Source organism: Pinus tabuliformis, chromosome 8 (assembly GCF_031772625.1).
Source record: "Pinus tabuliformis cultivar Carrire ecotype Pingquan chromosome 8, CPIR1, whole genome shotgun sequence".
Classification (NCBI taxonomy): domain Eukaryota; kingdom Viridiplantae; phylum Streptophyta; class Pinopsida; order Pinales; family Pinaceae; genus Pinus; species Pinus tabuliformis.
In genome coordinates this window covers 1,880,853,455-1,880,871,692 of record NC_142294.1, presented here as the reverse complement: position 1 = coordinate 1,880,871,692, position 18,238 = coordinate 1,880,853,455, and positions in this window count along the sequence as shown.

Below are 18,238 nucleotides of genomic sequence, written 5' to 3'. Positions count from 1 at the left end.
AGATGTAGCTGACGTGCAGTCTTCCATGCCTATTGAATTATGGAGGTGTGCTCTAGATCCGCAATGTGGTTGATATGAATGATACCTGAATTGTTGAAAAGGAGCTTCAATTCCTCTGGAAGCCTGTGTGAGTTGCCGCTACCAATCCAGGGATCTAATCCAATGCACACCGATGACCCAGACTATATTTGCCAAGTGATCCCATCTCAAATGAGGCACAGGGAGTTTATTACTTATTTCCGTATGATAGATATCCCAGACTTGTTCCAGTTGGATCATCAGATCCAATCCATCGTGTTGTGGGGAGATATATATTTCGAGTATGCCGCCCTTGTCCATAAGCTTCTTGTAGTAACTAGTTACCATCCTAGCTTAGAAGCCAATGCAGTAGAGAAATTGTCTAGTCTTTAAATTCCCCATCCTCCCCATTTCTTTGGTAGTGCTAGTAACTCCCATCTCGCCCAGGCAAAAATTCTTCCGAATTATTTGCCCTTCCAAAGAAATCTGCAGCATAGATTTTGAATTCGAGAGAGTATGCCCCTAGGGATCCAGGCGGGACATCCAATATACATGGGTAGCTTCAAGTGCAGCGTTAATAAGAACCAACCAGCCTGCTTTGGAGAGGTACTTGTGGTGCCAGATATTAAGTCTTTTCTCTAGCTTAGAAATTAACCATGTCCAATCAAAAATCTTATATCCGGGGGGTTTTAACCAGTGCCCGAGGTACCTAATACCATCATCCAATTGTAGTAGAGTGAGTGGGAATCTGTGGAGGGCAAATTGTATTTCATGAGGTGTGTATCCTGAAATTGTTATTGTGAATTTTAGGCTATTGATTTCTATACCAGTAGCAGTTTGAAATATAACCATGATATTTTGTAGATCAGTCATATCCCCTGTACCTCCATTAAGGAAGATCGACACGTCATCTACAAAGAGTAGATGGGACAGTATGAATCTGTCTGTAATCCTAATGCCCTGAAGTCTTCCCATCCTGTGTTCTTCCAAGATGATTCTGTTGAGGCCCTCCATAATGAGCAAAAATAATAGAGGGGAGATATGGCATCCCTACCGGACGCCTCTTTCTGAGTGAAAGAAAGGGGATGTCGATCCATTGATAAGGACACTAAAAGTTATATTTGTTATGCAACACATGATCCATTGTATAAACTCTATGGGGAAACCAAGATGAGTTAAGAGCATTCTGATATATAACCAACTAGCATGATCGAAAGCTTTTGAGAGGTCTACCTTGAGAATCATACCTTTCAATTTCTTCGTCTGTACAGAATGCAACACCTCTTGTGCAGTTCCTACAGCTTCATGGATCTGATGGTCCTAAAGGAAAGCGAATTGTTTAGAGGAGATATGTGAGGATAAAATGGGACGAAGGCGATTAGAAATGATCTTGGCAATGATCTTATAGATACAATTATAGAGGGAGATGAGACAGAAGTCATCAAAAGAGCCAGGGTTATCAGATTTAGGGATGAGTGCAATGAAAGTGGTGTTGTAAGCCTCATACATTCTCCTAGAGATTTAGCAATCTTTAATGACCTTGAGAATTTCTTCTCCAAGAAGTTCGAAAAAAGCAATGTAGAACTCGACCGGCCAGCCATCTGGTCCTGGAATCTTGTCTCGCTTGAACCATTTTAGTGTGGCTTCGAGCTCCTCCATAGTGACAACCTTGTTGAGGTCCAAAGCATCCTCCTAGTCCACGAACCGGGAAAACAATTGTGCCACTTTGATGATCTGAGCAAATGATGCATTGGGGGGGAGCTTTGTAGAGCTGCTTGAAGTGAGATGTGGCAAGGGAAGCTAAGTGCTGGAAGGAATTCACTCTTATGCCCTGTTCATTATTAAAGTGCCAAATGGTGTTAATTGCTTTTTGTCCATTAGAAAACTTGTGATAGAATTTTGTGTTATCATAACCTTAAAGAAGCGAAATGGCTCTGCTTCACAACCTCCATGCTTCCTCTCTGTCTTTTAGGATTTTGCCTCTCTGTGCTACTAAGGTTGTGAGCCTCTCCTTTTGTTCAGGTGTTGTGTATCCCCTTCCATGCTCATCCTCCAACTCATCAATCTCAGCTTCAGTGCCTCTGAGGGTTTGGTCATCCATCAATCTCTTGTTGTGTGCCCATCTTTTTGATAGTCTCTTTAGCTCACATAGATTGTGGGCAAAACCTTTTGTTATATTCCCACCCATAGCAAGAGGGTGGGAATTCCAATAATCAGTTACAAGTTTAATGTAGTCTGCATCTTTTAACCATGTTGAGTTGAACTTGTATGGTGCTTTGGGTTTGTTCATACCACCTTTGACTTCAAGGTATATCGGCAAGTGGTTTGATAGTTGCCTCGATCCAACCCACTTCCTTTAGTTATACCCCATACCCAGTAGTCTCTCTTTAATGAGGAAGCGATCTAGTCTTCTACCCAGCCTATCCTCCTTAGTCCTTATGTTCCTCTAGGTGGGTTGTAATTTAGCAAATTGGATATCCATTAGGCTATGGTCCTCTAGAACATTTTCAAAGAAATCAAATAGTGGATCAATCTGAGCATGATGACCCCATGTTTCTGAATATCCAATAGAGAAATTAAGATCTCCTCCTAGAATAAGGTTATCCACTTGTAGTAGATTGGAGCTAAACAGATGCTCCCAGTAGGATCCTTGGTTTTGGCATGAACCATATACGTTGATGAGTCTGATGTCAACGCCTAATTCAGATGAGTAGATGTTTGCCCCAATATGTCCGCTCCAATATGATAGTCCTGGTATTGTACCCCATCACAACTCCTCCTGAATGCTCGTTTACATTAAGGACATGAAGCAACCATCCGGGAAGCATGGACTCAAGTACATGAGTGATGGATTCTGCTAACCCCAGGGTTTCTTGAAGGAATATGACATCTACCAGCTCAGTACTAAGAAGTCTTCGAGAAGCTAGTTTTTTCTCAATATTTTCTAACCCATGACAGTTGTAAGAGAGAAGCTTCATGAGGGAGATGGCACCAGGGTAATATGTGCTCTAAGAACCTAGTCTATGGCTAGCTGGTGACCTGAGATGACTTCCACCCCAGCCTGTTGTTTGGAATTAAAGAGGGAGGAGGGTCCACCCTAGGGGGTTTTAGAGGGATGGGAGGGGATACCATACCAATGCCAATCAAATCAAGAGGTTGTGATCGAGATAGAGATATGAGCGGGTAGTTGTGAGAGTGAGACCCCTTCTCATAGTCAGAGGATAAGGCAGGGGAGTTCACCTTCGGGAAGGATGGGGGGGTGCATGAGAAAGTTGGGAGGGGGGGAGGATGTAGAGATCAGACCAAGGAACGAGGAGTCGGGTAGGAAGATGCAGTACCATGATGATCAATAGTGGATGATGCAAGAAAACTAGAAGAAGTAGTGAAATGCAAATAGCAGGGAGTAGAGAGAGGCATACCTGAAGATAGAGCATCCACAGCAGCCGCCCTGGCCTTGGTCAAAGGAGGAGAGGGAGGCCGTATGGGAGCATTGTCGCGCTTCTTCAGATTCTCCTTGACTGTCTTTGTCGCTACTTCTTCAGTGCTGGTGCGATGCTCAGGTACCTTGGTAGCTTTGTATGGGATCGTCTTCCCATGGTCCGTTGTTTTAGCTGTCCCGTTCAAAGGGAAATCCTTAAATAAATGTCCCACCTTGTGGCACCTCCTACACCTGAAGGGGACCCCCTCATAATTGAGGATCTGTACTCGAGAGTAACGTTTCCAGAGTAGGGTAATATGCTCTTGCAGTCCTTCCCTAGTATGAAGATGAACCAGAATCCTTGCATACACCATGATGCTCGTGGACAGGTATGATGTATCATGCTTCAAATAGGTTCCCAGAGCATTCCCAATGCACCTAAAAATGTCCTCCGACCAGAAGTGTAGAGGTAGACGTGGTAATCTAACCGACAATGGTCCTGCACCCAACTGCTCTCTCTCGGGGTCGAAAAGAGGGTTCCACCTTTTGAGGAGCACATAGGTTTACTCAATGTGCCAGAAACTAGATAATACCCAGGTGTTATGTTCGGCTCTAACAAAACGTAGTGCAAACCATCCCCGCATGAAGGTTTGTACAAAAGGTAGTTCATCCATGTGGTGTCCCCAAATCTCTATAGTCCATTACCTGAGCCTAGCTGTGGTGTAGTTCCTCCCTCGAACCCTACCCACCAAAACCCTATCCGTAGTGTCCATTGCTTCACCCCACTGGATATCCTTCCCCAAACGTAGTGTAATATCTTGGGTCCTAGCCTTAACACACTTCGCCTTTTTCCTTGGCCTGTGACCCTTGTCGAAATCTTCTGCCTGAGGAGCGCGCTGGTGAGAGTTTTGTAAATCCGGTCCAAGCCCTGTAGGGTTCGCTTCTAAATCCAGAGGAAAGCCTGCAAAACAACCAATGGTGGGAGCCGTCAAATGAGGAGCAAGAGGGGTTTCTTGAGGTAGTACCGAGGGTCCTCCTGTAGGAGCAGATGAAGAGTAATAAGTAGCAGCAGACAGAGGGTGAGGTGGATGACCCAAGGAGTCAATGGAGTGGTCAGGTCCTATGCACCTAGCCATGAACTGTAGGGATGTCAGAAATGAGGGGGTAGTAGCGGAATCCAACCATGTGAGGGGATCTTTAGGCAGGGAAACAACCAAGCAAGAGGGACCCGAAATTGATGGCAAGGGCGTAAGGACATCCGACAGGTCACTGCTATGAGGGAACAACCCTTCCAAGATGGGGGGGGGGACGTCCAGATGGAAACATCGGCAAAAGGGTCATCAGAGTAGTCAACCTGGTCGAGCTCCATACCTAACTATCTGAAAATGATGTGCTAGTTGCCACTAGCAACTACAAGCTGCTGTCTTCGTAACTGCACTGCTTGTGGAGGGTAAACGAGACCAGGCAGTATTGACGGGTGCAAAGAGTAAACGAAAACGGGGAGTGGATGTGTTGGTTCCGTTGTGGATGGTCAGGGGCAGGCAGTAGTGCAGGTTCTGCAGGGATTCTGAACCCTAGCTTGTATTAGGCGTCGACCAAGGAGTTTTCCGTAACTCGATCTCCTCAGGAGATTAAAAATTTCATAGAGGGAAAAAATCACTTTGTTTTTCTTCACCACTCTTAATCTAGTCTCTTATTTCCTTAAGGATGTGACAATTAATTTCACTGATAAATCAATTAATTTATTAAACCTATCTGATGAAGTATATGTAATTATTTTGTAGTTGTATTAATTATGTTTATATGTCTATCTACTTTCTAATAGATTTTTCACAATTTTAATTTATTTATTAATAATTATTAAATGGATGGTAGAAATTCGACCTCTATGAAATATGCTTGAATATTTATAGTAATATTTATAGATTAAGGGTTAAGATTTATCTCCAAGTTACTTCTACTCTTAGTTAAGCTATCTCAAATTAATTAAGTGAAAAAAATATCATACCAACACATATAATATTAGGTATGTGGTATTGATAAGCCAGGATATTGTAAAAAGGGATTTTACAAGTTAACAATTTTCATAGTAAAATAGGATGAATCTTCATAGTAAGAATATTGCTACATATTTTTTAAAATGTATATTTAATTAATATATTAATTCTTTGAATAATTATTAATGATAATTTTAAATAATGTTATAATTTGGTTAATTTTGTGATTTTTTATTTTTAATTTGTTCAATGTGAACATGTATAATAAAATAAGTACTTTAATATTTATTATGGATTGATGCTCATATTTACTAACCATTTAATATTTTACTGCAATAATCAGATTTTTTTTTTTTAATAAAAAAAAAATAACACTTTATTTTTAATAAATATAAAGCACTTAAGAAACTAAAATTCTCGTAAACTTTATTTTAATATTAAAATAATATAATGTTAAATTTTATAACTATTTATAATTAAATATTATATAATGAATATAAAATTTGGTTTCAAAACACTGTATTTTTATACTTGCTTTTTTAGTTAAACGGGTTTTCCAAATTCACTTAATATTTTTTAAATACACGAAAACAGCACTTTACTTCTAATGAATAAAAACAACCTAAAGATTAAGTAAAATTTATTTTAATATTAAAATAATATAATACTAAATTTTATAATTGAATATAAATTTTTGTTGGAAAACAAAGTATTTTTATATTTTTTCCTTAGTTAAACGGTTTTTTTCCAAAATTACATTTGCATTCCAATTAAATTAAGTTTATGGTGAAAGTTAACATAAAATATTTGTAGGTGTGAATTTTTAAGTTATTAAGTTATTATTTTTATAAATAGAACTATGGAAGGCTATTGGTTCCAATAAAATTAAGTTTATGGTGAAAATTAACTTTAAAATATTTTTAGGTGTGAATTTATAAGTTATTAAGTTATTATTTTCGTATCTAAAATTATGGAAGCTTTTCTTTTAAATGTTATGATTAATTTTTAAGAATTAAATTTTTTTATTAAATTTATATAATAAAAATGATTTTAATGAAAATATTATAAATAGAATAATAGTCAATTTTTTTAGATTACAAATAATCTTCCTTAATTTTTATATTACAATTGATTTCTATCATTTTTCACTATTTTTAACATCGAAAATATATTTTTCATACAATCTTATCACAACATCTTTAAATCCAAAATGAATTTTTCAATCTTTCCATATTTTCCTTTTCAAAAACCATATCAATAAATTTCGTAATATAAATAAACTAACACTAATATTCAGCCATTCTCCACCAACCTTTTTTCAATTATTACAAATAATTTCTATCAATTCTCACTGATATTAACCAGGCAATTTTTTTTTCCTTGCAACCTTGTCACATCATCTTTTAACCATGAATGAATTTGCAAATCTTTCTATCTCTTCCTTATGTTATATTTTTTTTTTTTTGTAAGCTAACATAGGACCTTTCATGTTCTATTAATTCAGGTTAAAACACTGTACATGCATACAGTGGCCTCAACCCGCCCCAAAGGGAAATCGGGTCTGTTGGCCACCTTAGGTTTTTATATGCCATCCAAAAACAAAAAATACTAAGCGTGCTTGTCCATGCTAAGTATACTAAACAACCAAAGATACTAATCTTGTTTCCTATTTGCATAATGAACTATAACAAAATGAGAGCATGCTCTCAGCAACCTAACTAAGAGAACCTTATACATAACCGGAGGTATCAGTCTGCCATAGTACCCTGTTGATTGTCTTCTTCCTTTGTTCCAGGAGCTATCTTCTTTAACTGTTGCTGAATCTCATCGAGCTTTCCATCCTGCATGAGAAGAGTTATCTGAAGGTTCTTCATCTCTTTTTTCAGATTTGGAATACCCTGGGCCATTTTTGCCATCTCCATAGCTACCTGTTCCATTGCTTTTGCCAGCAACCTCTTCATTACCCAGTAAACATGAAGGGCCTGCTTATATAGGGACATGCGGCCTCTGGTGTTTCCTGGGTCCGGCAACAGATATTCCCAATCTTCCATTTCATATTCCGACTCCTCTTGCGTGGCCGCTACCTCCAACTCCTGAATTATCCTCCGAATGTCAGCATTAGTTTCCTCACTATACGCTCTCTCCGCATTCTGGACCTGATGCTTCAACGTCTTTCTGCCACGTCGCTTTCCAGTCGGTGATGAGGAGCTCCGCTCCTGGCTACCAGCTTGGCACCCTCTCACCCTGCCTCTGCGTCCCCTTCTCCGACCTGAGCGACCAACTTTATTGTCTTCCTTTGGTTTGCTTCGCTGACCAGCTATGACAGAGGGGCCACCCAGGCATCCTTCATCTCCATGCCCCTTGGCTTTCTTCTCCAGGTTCTTTGCCTCTTCTGGTAGCCTATCCTTAGGAGCCCTCCCCTTCCCCATACTGCTTTTCCGCGTCTGCACATGATACCCTTGTTCTGGATTATTCAGCTCCGCCCCTCCTATCTTCCTCTCCATGCCCGACTGATTCTGTTCCATAGCTTTGCGAGGGTCAGCTATGATTTTTTCCTTCCCCGTCCAGCTTCCTACCCTACTCGTATCAATTGCTATCTTTCTCATTCTTCTCTCTGTTGCCTTCCGTTTGGTTTTTCCAAGGATGGGTAGTCGGTCCTTCTGCTTTCGCCTGCCTGCTTTTTTCCTTGCACTTCCGTCCGAATCCTTACTCCTATCCAAGCTATCGCCGAGGTCATTAATAGATTTCCTTCCCACACGCCTCTTCCCGTATCCACTTACCTTATCTTGCCGCCCGCCTCTGTTCTTCTGCACCTCCTCCCTCTGTCGCATGCATTCTCCATGATCACCCACTCCTCCTCTGCTTAATTCTGCACCAGCTAACCTGTGTCCCATCGTTGGAGCACCGCCTCTTTCCCTACCTCTGCCTTTCATTGCTCAGTCTCCACAGCTCCTTGGAATTATGCCCTGCTTGCAGACTGTCCTATCAACTTGAGTCATTATCCTTGTGCAAGGTGGCTTATCCTACCCCCTCCCTGTCATTACAATAATCTCCCTCGTCGCCACCATTTTCACCCCGATTGGGAGCCTCTTCTTTATGTTATTTCAACAAACATATCAATTTCCCAATTCTTCTTTAGGTTATTTCAACAACCATATCAATAAGTTTCGAAATGTCAATGAAGAAACGTTAATATTTGGACACTTCTTCACTAACTTCTTTTAAAAAAAAGGAAGCAGGATAAGTTGAGAAATATTAGAGCAGGAAAGAATGAAGGGCCTATGGTCTGTCTCAAACCTTTTGGGTATGATTTCCTTTGCGTCATCCATGATGCTCTTAAAGCTAATTTCAAACTGATTTTTAGCCTTCAACCACATCAGCAAAGATCCACATATTCAAGTTCATACTTACAGAGACTCCTAGTCATCAAATCCTCATATCACACATCTATTAGCATTCTAAACCCTATTAGTTGAAATGAATTCAAATTTTGGTAGTTTGATAGCTCAAAGGTTGGAGAAGTTATCGTGGTTCAAATTCCAAAATCTTTGTATAAATTGTAAATCTTGGAATGAATAAGAAATTTTGGCTTGATAGTTGTAGAAGGGAATGAAGAGACAATGATTTCCAATTTATCACCTTGTGTGTGTAAACCTAATGTGTTTGGCTTCAACCCTGTTGAATAATAAATACCATTTTGTTCCAAATCATTAATTGTTGTGTGTTTTCTTTATGGATTTAAACTGCTTATATGTTTGTTATTTTTGTTATTGTACACTTTGATAGTCGTAGCCCTCCTGCTTGCATCATGGAATCATAGAAGGAAGCATAGGGGAAGGGGAAACCTTGTCCATGGTTTGGTTAAAGTTGAATCATAAAAGCCGACTAGCCATTCAGCTATACCTTTACTAAAACCTTTGAAAGAAAATATTGATTGTGAAAATAAATCTCAATCTGAAACCTATCTATGCAAGTATATTGAAAAATGAATTCTACTAATATACCATAGAAAAAATAGAGAAGCATGCCATCACATAAAATGCAACACAAATTTCTCCATTCCCTGTTAATTTGCTTGGACATTCACAACTTTGCAGCTACCTTGTTGAACTTTGCACTATTAGGGTCCTTTTAAACATCTTTGATTAGTCCTACAACAACTGTATGATTAGTTGGATGAGGGAAAGGATTTGGTTTGGAAAATTCTCCCCTAAAATTGTTTGCAGGTTATTGGGTGTGGAGCCTGATTATCTTCTTTATTTAGAGGTATCGCCGCATTGGACCCCAGTTCGTAATGTGGCGGCAATGCCACCCATAAATGTGCGCCTCTAGGGCGGTCAACGATGATTATTTGGGGCCTCCCCTAGCGGGGGATTGGGGGAAGCACCCCCGAAGCTAAAAATAGATGTAAAATTGCCTTGTAAAATGTTGTAATTTCGTAGTCAATCTGGGGCATTCATTAGGTGGAAATTTGACGATAGAAGTTATGTTTAATTTAGGGGTTCTTCCATAGAAGGAAACCCCTCGCTATATATGAGGGAACTGTATTGCGTCTAAGTAAATCTTTATTCTGAGCAAGAAAGAGAGAGGAGATTGTGTTAGAAATAAGAGGGAATTACAACGGTATTGCATCTATGTATATTTGTATTTTGAGCGAGAAAGAGAGAGGAAATTGTGTGAGAGAGAAGAGGGAATTACAATGGATTTTTTGTAGGTTGTATCTCTTTATTTTGTTGGATGATATAAAAGGAAGGACTGGTTGTTTCTCCGTGGGCGTAGCACAAATTGGGTGAACCACATAGATCTGTGTCTCTCTTGTTTTATGTGTTTTTTGTGTTTATATTTCTGCAATATTTTATGTGTTCCATTGCTCTGTAATGTATAATTTTCTAACATAGCCTGTGGAGGACGTGCTCCATTTTGTTTCCCCCAAAACTGTGGGAAAGAGATCGAGAGATTTTTTATTTAATGGTTGTACTATTTTTGGAATTGGAAATATTTTTTTAAACAATTTATATTAAAAATTGGCGTAAGTGTATATCTTGATGCCCATTTCATAGTTGCATTCATCAAACTATTTTGTCCACGCTTCAATATCACAAAATAATAGATCAATTTTATAACATTGATTTACCTACTATAACAATGCATTGTACCATGGCATAAAATCTGTAATACCAAAATACAATTTCAGAAACTAAACTAACGTGTAAAATTTCAACGACGCAAAGGTGAAATTTAGGAATTCAATATACTTACACAGAGTCGAGACACAACCTTAATGAAAGAGAAGATTTTAAGTAGAGAGTAAAAGTCAACGAAACAAGAAATTGAAGATTTGGGGAAGGATGCATAAGTCAAATTTAGCTATCATGACATAAAAATGCAAGAAATTCGGACCACTAAAGGACAGAATGGCAATCTTATGGCATAAACAAATATAGAACAAAAGAAATAGTACCTCTACAAGATGATGAGCGAAAAAAGAAATATTAGACAGACTGAGCATTATAATCGCATTGCTGGAGCATTCTTTCGAGCACCATGAAACAGAGAGGGTCATCATCCATCACTAGAACCTTCACGCCTCTCAGAGAAATTCTCAATTTGTTTCATGCATCTCGACTCCTCTGTGAACCTAACGCGGGGCTTCATCGTTGTCTCCACCTTTGGCAGTATGCTTCTTCCTTTTAATTTCCCTTCATCATTACTGCCCTCAGCCAAAATCAAACATCTATCTCTATATGGATAAGGGATAAAATGGAGGTCAGTGCCATTAACACTGACAAAGGAGGGAAGACAAGCAAGCAGGAAACCAAGTCCTCGTTATTATTATTTACTACCATGAATCTTCTGATCGTTAGATAGAGAGAAGGTGTGGAAACAAATAGTTGCTTGACTTTGTAACATATTTTACAATACTATTAATTTTAAAGCACACATAACTCACTTCACCATTCTTAGAGCACCCAGGTATCTTGATTATCCTAAGCCTTGAAACAAATGATGATAAGCCATGTCCTTGAGAAGAACCACCACATCTCCTAGATGCTTGTCTGAAAGGAATATGATGTGATCCCCAAGGCATATTCGGTAGTCGATGTAGCATTGAAGAAGTAATATCCCCAGGTCCATTTGGATTTCAGTTCATTGGAACCCAATTTCCATATTCCTAATTAGTTGCTCTATTCTACAAACCTGCATCGAACTAGGTATTATTAGCAATAACCATCATCACGTTTCTTGAATAGCTTTGAGAACTAATTTAAATAAACACTTGCATTATTTTTTAAGCAGTTACCACCCTAGCAATGCCCATCATCATGTTTCTTGAACCAGCTTCGAGGACTAAATTAAATAGACACTTTCATTCTTTTAAAGTATTTACCACCTGGACAATGCCCATCATCATGTTTCTTGAACCAATGTCGAGAAATAAATTAAATAGATGCTTGCATTTTTTTAAAGTATTTACCACCCCGACATGAATCCTGCAACATGTGGGCCCCCTCTTGCATGTAAGACACATGTTCTTCACTACCTGGATTCCCTTACAGTAGGGCACTCATGCACATTCCATCTATCCTCATCTTGTCATATGCCTTCGAATTGGCCCAGGACAAGAAGATGAATGACTTCTTCTACTGCATGTATTCTCTACTTACCTTCTCACATGAAGGTCTACTTACCTTCTCACACGAAGGTCCACATGAAGAATGATAAGCTCTAAAATGGTCGTGAAAATCATGGCTACTGGACTAAAAATTGCAACTAATACAGGCCCTATGCTTGCAAAAACATCCCTAAGATTGAACATATGATTCTCTCAAACATGTATCAGGTGTAAAGCTTCTTCAAGAGCAATTTCCAGCGATTTCCAAAACCGGGAAGGCTTTCCTGAATCCCTGTCTGCAGTATTGTTTTTTATATTGTGCATTGTGCTCAATGAAAAGTTCCATGGCATGTTGATGATCTATCTTTCAAACTATGCTCAAACTATATCAACAATTTTATTTTATGTTCCTCAGTTTCTGCAGCTTTTCAAAAAGTTCCATATACTGACTAATAGTTATCCATTCAAATGCAGGTTTCTTCAAGATAGTAAAAAGTCACAAGTTCGGAACTTCAAGATATGCTACTCACTCAAATGCTTTCTTCGATACTATTCCTTTCTACAACTTTTCAAGAAGTTCAAATGCAAGTGGAAAGCTTCTTCCAGATAATAAAAATTCACAAGTTTGGAACTTCAAGATATGATACTCACTACTACTCACCAGAATGAATGCGTGCTTCGGTACTATTCCATTCCCCCAATTTGTTCCTGCCCTCTTATTTTTATGTTTGTCCCTATCCACCATCCCCTGCTATTTATGGTTATGAAAATGCTACTACTCGAATTCTTGCTTCGTAACTACTCCATTCCCCCAATTTGTTTTGTGCCCTCTTGTTTTTATGTTTGTCTCCATCCACGACTCCTTGTTATTCCACATCTGCATATGGTTATGAAAAATATTGGAGAGAGGGATTTTTTGTGAATGTATTCTTGGATAATTATAGTGACCCATAGGCGAAAGCCCTCATTTCCATCTTATTCTGGTTATGGATCAAATCAAGTTTTTTTTTTTCATATTTGTTTCTATTCATCGGTATCACTCCCGAAAAATTGTATTGGTATCACCATTGTATAAGGTTTAGAGAGATATATGCACCCTAATGAAAATATCCCTTAGACAAGATTTTGAAATTTACAAATGAATTAGGTCTCTTATATAGACAAGACCTTACTTAAACACATGAGGGAAAATCCCACCACTTTTAGATTAAATTCTATGAAAAGGATGTGATTTTGAGGTTTGTAAGCCGACTTAACTTGGAGTTTAAACTTTTGAATATATAATGCATTTTAAACTTTTGAATATATAAAACATATAAGATGTATATAGTTTCAAATTTTATTTTGGATAAAAAAGTTCATTGGTTTTTAAAACTTTGGATAAAACATTTTTGGTAGGGAAAAATTCTAAGCTGGGCAATAAGACCTCAAAACCCAAACTTTGCAAGAAAAAGCTAACTTTGGATAAAAAAGTTCATTGATTTTTTAAAAATTTGGATAAAACGTTTTTGGTAGGGAAAAATTCTAAGCTCGGCAATAAGACCTCAAACCCAAACTTTTCATATAAAATATTTTTAAAAACATGGGTTAAATGAATTGGTCAACGCATTTTAATATTGATTCAACGCCCAAGCGAACTATAGTCCCAAGGAAGGGACTCATAAAAATATTGAATATTTTACTCGAAGGTTTAGGTAGCCTTCCATGCCTTTAGATTTCATAAATATTTCACACAGATTTGAATGTCGATTTCCATAAATATTTAATATCAATCTCAAGTAAAAATATTTTGTATTTTAGGGAAAGTTTCAATATTATCTATAATGTTTCACACTAATTTGAATGTCGATTTCCATAAATATTTAGTATCTGTCTCAATGTCATCTAAAATAAAAAATATTTTGTATTTTATGTAGGATTTAACATTATCCAAGGGATAATGAGATCAAATGGATTTTTCATATAACATTACTCTTATCCATCGCAATCGTATTGTTTTCTTTATATCTCTAAGTTAAGATGGAGGTTAAGATATGCCTCCAAAATTCGTTAGGCGTAAATTTATAAATGTGTATGATTTTTCCCTATTCTTTATTTACATAATTTTATTTGTGCCTTTTAATTAAATTTTGTAAATATTTGTGTTGATATATTTTACCGATGTAATAAAGGGTTCCTTTATTATCAAAACTTTCGACCACTCTCTTTTATAGCTTTTCTAAAAAAACATATGATCATTTTTATAAAACTGATTTTCTTACTCATTTAAAAAATATTAAGAACTTTAAACAAAGTACTCATTCATGCATTTTGAGAGTTTCATTGAAAAGCTAGGATAGAGTTCCTTCATGCTATTATGTCTTATGGGGAGAAATTTTTTTTAATCTTTTAACAATTTTTTCTAACTACAAAACTTACTTTTAAATTCTTTTTATGTGATCAATAGTTAGAGCTAAGATTAAGAGTTTGTTATCTTTTTCTTAGTCTTGGTAATCCAAGATATATAAACTAACAATTTAATTAAATAAGAGAATTTATAATATAACATTGTTAATTACATTTTTGTTAAGTAATCAACTTACCAAGTTATTAGTTTTAACTGTTAGATCAGATTCCCACTAACTACCTATGTGTATTATTATTCTTGTTAGGTGTGTTCACTTTCATCGTACGCTCGATTGGAAGAATCAATTCATTATTTTCTTTTGGCTAATACAAACTAAAGAGAAGTGTTTTATTAGATTAAATGAAATATCTAATGCACTCTAAGGGAATATGGGTATTTTGACACTATTCAAATTTTGATCTGAGTCTAAGATATGTATGCTAAGAGGATTATTAGATATGTTGATAAAAAAGTTTCATGAGAAATCCTTAAGCTTTGAGTTAGCCAAGGATCTCTATACAAAAAATATTCCTTGAAGGGTATTCCTCTAGAGAATATGTTAATCACCCTTACTATAATAAAAATTTAAGTTTTATTTATGATTCAAAGCTTTTGGAAGGCCATTAATCCCTTCATAGCTTGGAAGGAGGTAACTCTTCCAATGCATCTTTCATTCAATTCCCACTATCTTTGTTGGTCTATAATCATATTTGCAAATGGAAATCCGCTAGATAAATTCCCTCGGTTCTCAAGCTATAGATTTTGTCAAAATGGATTTTGATGAATGATTTAGCAGATATTGAAAGTTGATCCCAGACTCTTTTGAAATGCCCCTCTAGCCACTATGTTAAGTAAATACACAAATGTTTTAACTGAAGCTGAATTTTCTTTTAACATGTAGTATAGTTATGGATTGTTGTAGTATACCTAGGGGGGACAATATGGGGTATAGAGGGAGGTACCCAAGGGAATAATATAATAATGTGATGGGTCATTGTTAATAAATAAAGTGGTGAACTTGCATCATGTAAGAGATTACAAGTAGTTAGGAATAATGTGATAAGCTCATTGTATTAGATACATGGAATTGAAAGATCCATGGTAATGACCCAAGGTATTACATGTATGAAGCCTATATAGAGGCTAGAGACTCCCCATGGAGATGTGTCAAGGATTATTGTATTGGAGAGCACATGGCTTGTGGAGTGTTGTCATTCCTTAAGGAGTAGTTGTATGGTGTTGCCCTACCTCAAGGGTTTGATATTAATAAAGATCTGAAGTTTATCTATTTCTCTCTTGTTATTTTTGGGCATATTTCTATTTTTATATATTTGCAGGTCATATCTATTACAAATGGTGTCAGAGCACTTTCTGGGGCAAACCGGTTTTTTTTGCATTTTTTTTTGAGCGGAAAATTTGCAGATCATATCTGAAACTTCTGGGGAAAAATTTGCAAAAACAAATTGTAGATCTGGATTATTTGTGAAAAAATACCCAAATTCAAAAAAAATTTCGCTGAATTGAAGTCCGGATGAGGGAGATATCACTGATTTAAAAATCAGCTGTGTTGCAGAAATTTTTCTGATGAAAATTCGTAGATGTCGGATCTATAGTAAATTTTTGTAGTTTTTGGTGGGTAATTTTGAAAAACTAATTGCAGATCTAAGATCCTCTTAAAAAAATACCCAAATTGAAAAAAAAATCGATCAAATCGAACTCTGGATGAGGGAGATAACACTGATTTAAAATCAGCGTTTTTTTATTTTTATTTTTTGTGATGACTGGACAGTTGCAGTGCAAATATGAAATTCCAGAGTTCCTATATCGAGATTTCTATCATAGGGAAAGATGCATAATAGCTGTTCCATTTATGAAAACAGGTCATAATAAGGATTCTGAGCAATATTGACCAAATTGTGTCCATTTTAAATTTTCACCAAGTGATTTTTTTCAAAACCCCCTTCATGGCTTCTAGCAAAGATTTTTTAACAGGGAAAGATAATAGTCTTACTATTGAAGAATTCATAAAGGATCTTAATAGAATCCCTCTGAAACATTGGAAAGGTTTCGTATAGCTTGGTTTGAAAGATGAGGTTGCCATATGGTGGAGATTAGTTGATAGTAAGAAGTTGTTAAGCCTTACTGATGAAGAACTTGAAAAATTTATTTTAGACAAATCGTCTCATGCTGGAAAACAAGATAATGAGAAACATGTGGTATTATTTTCTACTTGTATCTCCTTATTACAATTTCATGGATGTATTTAGAAGGAGAAGATCATTGTGTATATAAATCCTAGTTGCAAGCATAATTTTATAAGTATTAATTTGCCAAAAAAATTGAAAGTTCCAACAAAACACATTGAAAACACACAGGTTGATAATGAGGATGTTCAAATTTATAAAGATTTGAAGCTTTCTATGGATAAGTATGTGTTTCCTTGTGATTTTTATACTTCATATATGGATAATATGGATATTGTTTCGGCATATCGTTGGATGGAATCAATGGGTACTGTTAATATTAATGTGCAGAAGAAATTCATGAAGCTATGGTATAAAAAAGAAGAAAATTACATTGCAAGATATTTCCATTAAGACCCAAGCAGAGACTATGGAGGCAAAAGAACAAATCTCTAATGACAATGACACATTAGATGATGAGCCTTTAATGGTCGACAACCAAACACAAACATCAAACCAGCTACCAGAAAAAACACTAAACACCACTCAGGCACCAATAGTAGAGGAATTCATGAAAGATATTCCATCGATCAAATCTTCAGCATATCACCACCCACATCACCCAACAAGACAACAACCAACAAGGTGGCAACGAATTAGCAACAAGGACAAAAACCCGAGGATGACTGATAGAGTGGTGCGATTATCGACCCATAACACATCAACACAAAGGAGCCGCACAAAAGATAGAGAGGTGCGCAGGTTCAACCACAACACATCAACACAGAGGAACCACCAAGATCAACTTCCATCTCAAGTGAGTGAGGCACGAGCTAGACCAAGGGTTAATCTTTCTCTTAGATGGCTAGATGCACGTGCATGGTACCAATGAACTACACTTTTGAGTAAATCTTATTATTTGTGTTCTTCTTATGTTTCGGGGATGAAACATGTTTAAGAGAGGTGGAAAGTAGTATACCTAGGGGGATAGTATGGGGTACAGAGGGAGGTACCCAAGGGAATAATGTAATAATGTGATGGGACATAGTTAGTAAATAAAGTGGTTAACCAGCATCATGTAAGGGACCACAAGTAGTTAGGAATAATGTGATAAGCTCATTATATTAGGTACATGGTATTGAAAGACCCATAGTAATGACCTAGGGTATTGTATGTATGAAGCCTATATAGAGGCTAGAGACTCCCCATGGAGATGTGTCAAGGATTATTGTATTGGAAAGCATATGGCTTCTGGAGTGTTCTCCTTCCATAAGGAGTAATTGTATGGTATTACCCTACCTTAAGGGTTTTGATATTAATAAAGAGAAATTTATCTATTTCTATCTTGTTATTCCTAAGTATATTTGTATTTTCATATATTTGTAGCTCAGATCTATTACAACTGTTGGGATTGATCAAAATCTCAAAGACAATATTTAAGGGAAAAACTCGCCCCTCGCCACACACTTTATTGGATATCCTTGTATGGAATCTGTGGGTACTGTCAATATTAATGTGAAAAATAAATTCATGAAGCTCTGGTATAAAAATAAGAAAATTACACTGCAGGATATTTCCATTAAGACCTAAGTAGAGACTATGGAGGTAGAAGCACAAAGCTCT